Here is a 7,919-nt window from a genome sequence, read left to right as displayed (position 1 = left end):
GCGCACACCACGTTTAGTATCGTTACGTGGGTACTTATATATAGGTAGTATGTGTACCGTGCACTCGTACCTATAACATATATTATATACATTATACGTGTGTCTGTCGGTGACCGGACTACACGCAAAGCCCGAGAGAGTTGGACAGCATATTTTTTTTTTTTTAAAGTATAATAATATACTCTTCATACATGTGTATTGTTATATAGTTATATATTATTTTATATAACATATTATGTATATAAAATATAGATTATATATATAACAATTTTATAATGAAAAATGCCATCGATCCGAGAGGATAGTGAAAAAAATATTATATTATATGTTATTACTTACCTATACTAGTCAGTAGTCACTAGTAATAGCCAATATAGGTATACTATATTATATTTAGATATTGAATAAGCACGTAAAGCTGCAACAGGGTCGTTTACTACGACAAAGCACAGACATAATATACTATCTTCATTCGATTGTGTATTTGGAGTGGAGGATGTTTCAACCTCCTACATAATTTTTCATTATTAAAAAAAATAAATTGATACAAGTACGATCATATTATATAGACAAACAAAAGTATTGATAATAAACAAAAACATTGCAACGAAAAACGAAATTTATTTATTTTCTTGATAACTTTACATAATATAAAATAAAAAGTGTAACTCTCCTCGACCCACCAAAAAAAAAGGGATTCAACAACGCCCTTGTCATCATTCAATATGATCTAACCAAAATGTATCTACTAATATAACTGAGAATTTTATCAACCATAGGTTTTCATCGTTTATTAATATCATATATTCAAAACAAATCTACCTATAACCAATAAAAAAAAGTGGATTTCGCTCTGCTGTACAGTAGGTTACAAGTGGGTCACTGTATAATGGGATGGTATTAAATTTGAATTCAATGATATAATATCATTGTATAAGAAAAACGATTCTGAGCGGAGACGGTATGTTAGTCTAGGTATAAGACATAATATTATATTAGGTACCTATAATAAATTCCAAATTAATCATATCATAATATTTATTAGGTACTTATAACGCGTTATACATCAACAAAAAACCGTGGTACTATCATAGATATATAATAGTATACTTTAGAAGTTTTAAGTACCCACGAATAATATTATACAATCACAACAAAATAACTAAAATAGTTATCCTAGGTTTTTAATATGTAATTTCGTCCAAATTTGTACTTAAAATGACTATAAAAATAAACTGCGTAAATGTATTTTTTAGATTTTTTGGTAACAGAATTAATTACTTACGTGGAATCTTGTTTTAAATTTTCAATTCTCAGATACAAAAATTGAACATTTTATAAATTTTTAACTACAAAATAATTTTTCAAATTAAAATTTGATAAATTTTGTCCAAATTTGATCTTTAAATGCTTATAAAAAAAAATTGTGCCTATGTATTTTTAATATTTTTCAACTGATATTGTAACAATATATCAGGAGCTTTGTATTAAATTTATACACTTTTTGGCCCAACAGATAAAACTTTATTGATATTTATAGAAAAAAAAAACTAAAAAAATTGAAAACTTACAATGTCCGTAAACAGCTCAAAAAGAGTCAAATTATTTTAAAAATTTTATCGTATATATAAAATGCTAATATTAACATTCAGTGAAATTTTCAAGTTTCTACAGTCACTCGTTTTTTAATTACAACAAAATAAGAAAATTGTTACGTAAGAAATCGAGTGAATATCAAATGTTGTAAAAATATGAATTTCAAACGCCCATAAAAATTTAATTTGAGTTTCTTATAGATATTTTTTGTTTGATAAAGGTAGATAATATTATAAGGAATCTTGTATTACATTTTCATATCTTAGATTTAAAAAGAAAAATTTTTATGAATTTATAACTCGAAATAATTTGCAAATTTTCGTGATTTTTCCATATTTTGTCATTTTTTGAACTTTAAATGCTTATAAAAAAAAACTGTGACTAACGATTTTTAATATTTTTCATCTGCCTTTGAAACAATATACTAGGAGCCTTCTATTAAATTTTCAAGCTTTTTTATCCAACAAATAAAATTTTATTGATATTTTTAGAAAAAAAATGAAAACTGACAATGTCCGTAAAGAGCTCAAAATAAGTCAAAATATTTTGAAAATTTTATCGTGTATAGAAAATGGAAATGTAAACATTCAGTCAAAATTTCATGCATCCACGGTCATTTTTTTTAAAGTTACACCAAAAACCAAAATCGATTTTCTCGAAAACAGATTTTGCGTAAAAATTCCCGTTTTTCCTTAATTTTTCTTTTGTTTTTCCCGGCGCTTTTGAAAACTACTGGGAAATTTAAATTTTGACCTCCCCAATGCACCAACGATATTCACTTTCTGATCGAACAAGATACTGAAGTTGAAAATCGTAGCATTATTTCGACTACTTATCGTGTACACAGACACAAAAAAAATAAAAAAATAAAAAAATAAAAAAATAAAAAAAAAATAAAAAAACACACATCATTGTAAAATCAATACATTCATCGTTCCACTCAGAATCTAAAATGAACAAAATAAGTAGGTATAATAAAATATTATATTATATATAAATGATATAATACGATACACATGAAATAATAATCGCGGTGATTACTATATATAAACGCAGCTATATTTATTTTGTAGACTGTTACAAATAAATTGTAGTAGGTACTTACATTATACGAATTGACATATTATTTCAATTCAGGTGTTTGGCAGATAGTATAATAGTATAGGTAGGTTCTACATTTAACAGGCTAGTGATTATGAGGAGATTGAAGAGGCGTTAACCCCACCCCTCCTAGAAAAATTTGAATTATTTTTGAAAAAGATTTATTGGAAAGCTTAAGTACATAATAATAACACTATAAATTATATTAAATTTATTCATTTACCATAATACTATAATATTTACGTAACCTAACATAACTTTTTTTACTATAAGTTAGTTCACCGCGCGTATAGCTTAATGGCTTAAGCGTATGCCTTCATAGTTCACATTATATAATTAATATATATTATAATATTTTCTCTCGATTTTCAAGTAATAATCGTTATAAAAATAACGTTACATTAATAATTATTAACGATATGTGTATACGCGTGAAACAATATTTATTCCAGATAATAATCGACGGATTTTAATTTATTGAAAATTATTTTGTCCTATCAAAACATATGCGTCTAAATAACCATTACGTCATTACGACGGTGGGTCAAACAACCAATAATAATAAATAGCATCGCATGCACAAACTGAATCATTTACTCGGTACACAAAATACACGCACGTTTAATTTAAATGCATAATTAGAGCAGACCGCAACTTTCTCGAAATGCAAATCATTTGCATAAAATGATCACGTCAATGTAGTTAACAATTTTCTGTCAATAATTCTCTATGGCTCTAAAATAAAATGTGTTAAGAAAAAATTCAAGGCCAATAATATAATAAGATTTATAACCAATTTATAATATAATATACTAATGCATAATACATAAACACATTACATACACATAAATAACTGTGTGTTATATAATTACTGAGTAAGTAGCTATACACCCGTGTACATTTATATAAGAAACAATAATTATTTCCGTTGATTTATTTTAAAATTCAAATTATTCAAAATCGGTCGAATTTCGGCACTTGCTTTTTTTCAAACTCGTGCCCGTGGTGAGTTTTTTTTATGTAGGGAAATAGTTTGTGCACGGGACATATTATTTTGCGAGATAATATTATTCTCAATGATGATACCGATGACGACGACTACGAAGATTATGATAATGATGTTTATGATGATGATGAATATTATGATGATAGGGGTGCGTGTTGGCGAAGGGGCACAAACGGTAAACCAGTTTTACTTATATTATTCTATTCATGAAAATTGTTATTACAACGAATTTCGTTTAAATAAGACGTATTATACTGTAATATAATATTATATTGTGTACGTGTAAATTTGATATTAAAAACGCATTTTCGGATGGTGTATGACTATAATATTATATAATATCCCAAATTCATAGCTACGATAACTGTGTGATATTAGTAGCCAGTTGTAGGTATACGAACTTTATCGGATTTTCGTGACCAAAACGCCGACACGTGTACACGTGTTCACGTACTTTCGGTAAAACAATATTAGTATTATTATTATCATAATTTATTATATGAAATGATCGAAGATTTGACAACACGACTCGATAATAACTGCACCACGCGCGAGCTCGTTCCAGACATCCAGACGTCCGATTAGACTCATTTTAGATACTCATTAATGTTTATTACGCCGCTTAAAATCCACAGGCCCGCACAAATTTTAATGTTATCAGTTATCACTAGTTTTTCAGACATTAATTGAAACCACTCCGGAATAATATTATCAACGAATAACGTAATAAGTATCTATATCATAATTCATAATATACGTATTACGTACAGTATAATATGTATATAACTAGTAAGGTATAAGCATCAAGTTATATCAAGTTATTACCTACCCGTATTGTAATATGCTTCGTATACAATCAATAACTTATAAGTTATAACCTCTTGTCACTGACCATATTATATAGGTACCTATATTATACACAGCTCATCGTCTTTATATAGCTCGCTATCACGTGTACCTATGTCCTATATTATGATGTTTCAGCTTGAAGTGAATACACGACGTAAACGTCTGTATAATATGCAATACCTACCTGTATTATAGGCTATGTATCGTCGAATCGTTTTTTAAACTTTTATGTATAAGTATATGTACTGTAGTTTTTAATTCTTATTTGAAACGATTTACTTTCTATTTCCTCCTACAGGTACTCCTATTTTACACCGGAACGTTCGCTCTAAACGATTCCAAACAATATTGCAGTATTGACAATTATTGAATTATTTCATTTCGTATTATTTTACACACGTGCATCCGTGCAGGGAAAACGTAGGTAACAATATGGTACGGATACATAGGCGCAAATAGCGTTTGAGATTTTGGGGGGCTAATAGGGCTAATAGGGCCTTACTTTGATAATATTGAATAAGTTTAAAACAAAATGTAGGACATTTTTGGGAGGGCTATGGACATTTTTGGGGGGATTAGCCCCTAAAGCCCCCCCTATTTGCGCCTATGTACGGATAATACGATATTATTGTCATTACTTTAACGTTGCGTATTGTATACACGTTTAAATAAAACGAAAAAATCTGTACTATAATAGTCGACTGTATTATAGACTGAATAGTCGTGTACTCGTGTGTCATACGAGAATATCACACGAATTTATTAATTGACTTCTATTACACACCATCGTGTATGTATAGCAAACGCCAAGCAAACAAGCGTTTCAATTCTTAAATCGTCTTTTAATTACTTATAATTGTTCTACAATTTAACACGCGAATGAAATATATAGACTTAGTCATGCACAGACGCACAGTATATTATATTATTATATTATATTATTAATGTGTGTTTGTAGCTTCGTCTATAATAATATTATAATGTATATTATATTGTAGGTGTTGTCTTGATTTATAGTATTTTACTCATGCACGATCAAGCGAGCGAGCGCGCGCGCACAATATATGTATATATTGTGCATATTATATATTATTTTACTGTTTTATCAAAACATATCAGTAAATCACGTAACAACGATACACATACGTCCGTGTGTTCCGTCGGGTGATGTATTATATCATGTACGTAGTCGGTCGGTGCGAGTTCTTATAAACTTTACTTATTTTATATCAACACAATATGTTATTATAAATAATAGTAATAATAATAATCGTACCGAACGCAGAATTACTATACACTATACAGTAGGTCCCAGGTACCTATACTGTATTGTAAAAAATATACTATAATATTATGATATGCCCACAAAATAGTTAATCGTCCGACGGAAAAAAAATATAAATTATAACACCTTCCACATCGTACAGGACTGTTTGGGAGGCGTTTAGTTATTATATTACATTTATATACATAGCTCAACATAATAAAGCATGAGATGTTTAAACGTTTAATTCCGGGCGAGCCCAAATGCGAGGGCGGGATTGGCCAAGAAAGGCGTTCGATTAGAGCTCATTTAAAACACGTATTGTTTCGAAAACATAATCAAACACGTGTTCGTTTATCATCTTTACGTTTTCGGACGGATGATTTTTGGTTTCACCCCGGAGTGGCGTGGCCCGTGAACTATAATTTATAGTTCGTATTATATACACACATCCGAAAGAATTTTTCCGATCAGACAGCTTTTGTTTTAAAAAAAATAACTTTAAAACGATGCAAAACATAGGACAAATATAACCTAACTTAACAGGCGGCATTTTAAGTCGTGTCGTTTGTGCGGCGTTTGTTAATCAACATTTAAAGTGATCATATTACTATTACTAATATCTGCAGTATTGGGTAGGTACCTATATAATATGTTCTTAGGAACGTGTTAATAATTAATGTTATCCATTTTCTGTCCAGTATTCACAAAAATAGAATATTAATGTTTAGTACCTAATATTATGTGTGCAACTTGCGGGCTTGGATCCAAAAGGTTCTATGTCAATATTTTATTATTTTTTGATTACCAAATTTCTTCTCAATGAAAACTGTTGAGATAATAAAAATTCTGATTTAATTTAAAAGTTTTTGATAACTTTTATGTCCAAATCAAATAATTATTAGCTGAAAAATATTTAAACACATTCAAATTGGCTTTTCTGAAAAATTTCAAATTTACACTTAGAACCTTTTGGATCCAAACCCGCGAACTATATTAATATATTGTCATGAACCGTGCCAATCGCCGCACTGCGTTGCAACTTATGGTGACAATTTCATAACAACTATAATAATAATAATAATGTCCTCCGCAGATAATCTGAACACCATCTACGCGATCGTACATGTACGATTAATTCGTCGAAGGTTTTAATGTGCGTACACCTATATCTTTAAAAGCGCAAGAAATATAATATACGTGTATACAATGCAATCATAGTACACGATCCCGTGTCACCCGTTAAGAAAAAAATATAATATATAATAATAACAATAATAATGATAATATAATAATAATTGTAATAACACAGTTGTGTATCGGCTTAACAATGCGCGCGCCGCCGCCGCCGCCGTCGCCGTCCCGACAATTAGCTGTCGTCCTACACTTACTAGTCCCAAAACTAGCTGTGTATCGCCCTCGGGGGCGGATAAACGTCGTCGATTATAACTTTCGATATTTCCATTATAACATATTATGCATTTATACATATATTTATTTTATATTTCGTTTTTTTTTCTTTTCCTTTGCTCTTCAAGCATATTATAATACATATATAGGTGGTACTCTTAGACCGGATTTGGATTAATCTTATGTAAACATTCGACAAACTACCGATTTGAGCTGTCCTTCAACGTGTATAGATTATAATATACACACATATTATAAGTGTGTGTGTGTGTGTATTTTTTTACGCAGGCATAATATAATGTGATCATTTAGTGAGAATCAAACAACTGCCCACGCAACACTCGGCGCGGCGGCGGCGGAGATCCGAGTGCTGACTCGGAAGGCGAGGCACGACTCCAACGCGATCGAAATGGTTTATTTTATTTTATTTTAATTCGCCGGTCTCTTTTTACCAACAATATAAAACACGTTTTCAGTGAAATTAAAAAAAATATCTACATGTCTCCTATATATTATTATGTAGTGTAATAATATATAATAATATAATAATATATATTATATACAACATACCCGTTTTTGCATCCGTAGCTTGAAATAATATGTGTTATGCGATTTGCCATGTGCACTACGCCGACAATTTTCCGTATGTGTTTCTAATATTCTTACTACGCAAAACATTGGTCGATTATTTTC

Source organism: Acyrthosiphon pisum, chromosome A1, assembly GCF_005508785.2.
Source record: "Acyrthosiphon pisum isolate AL4f chromosome A1, pea_aphid_22Mar2018_4r6ur, whole genome shotgun sequence".
NCBI classification, from domain to species: domain Eukaryota; kingdom Metazoa; phylum Arthropoda; class Insecta; order Hemiptera; family Aphididae; genus Acyrthosiphon; species Acyrthosiphon pisum.
This window is presented reverse-complemented; position numbering follows the sequence as displayed.